General features: G+C 24.2%; 1 protein-coding gene across 1 annotated transcript in view; it reads left to right on the top strand.

Annotated features, from left to right (window-relative positions):
• Positions 1-429, top strand: part of LOC107585663 (synaptic vesicle glycoprotein 2C-like) — an 86334-nt gene continuing 85905 nt past the window's right edge. The window contains exon 1 of the mRNA XM_016272779.1: positions 1-42. The gene's annotated coding sequence lies outside the window, so the exon portion shown is untranslated. The remainder of the gene's footprint in view (positions 43-429) is intronic.

The following is a 429-nucleotide window of genomic DNA, read 5'->3' as shown; positions in this document are numbered from 1 at the left end:
AGGTTTGGTGATTTGAACGTAAGCTGCAAAAGATGTGTGCAGGTGAATGCATGGATGGATAGGCATTTTTAGCAGTCTAATTATGTTATAGCTGATGTGAGAGAGAGATCTAATATTATATATATAACATTATAATCCATTCTGTTCTTTCATACATATGAAAAAATAAATATAGGGAAAAAACAGTAGAAATTTTAGTTTGAATATACAAATATGTATTTTAAAAATAATATTTTATAGTTTGAAATATAAATATACATTTATCAAAATATTAGTGCTGTCAAACGATTAATCGCATCCAAAATAAACATTTTTGTTTACATAATATATGTATGTGTACTGTGTATATATGTTTATATAAATACACACACACATACAGTATATATTTTGAAAATATTTACATGTGTGTGTGTATATATATTTATATTC

Source organism: Sinocyclocheilus grahami, unplaced genomic scaffold (assembly GCF_001515645.1).
Source record: "Sinocyclocheilus grahami isolate Dianchi unplaced genomic scaffold, SAMN03320097.WGS_v1.1 scaffold73.1, whole genome shotgun sequence".
NCBI lineage: Eukaryota > Metazoa > Chordata > Actinopteri > Cypriniformes > Cyprinidae > Sinocyclocheilus > Sinocyclocheilus grahami.
This window is presented reverse-complemented; position numbering and strand designations above follow the sequence as displayed.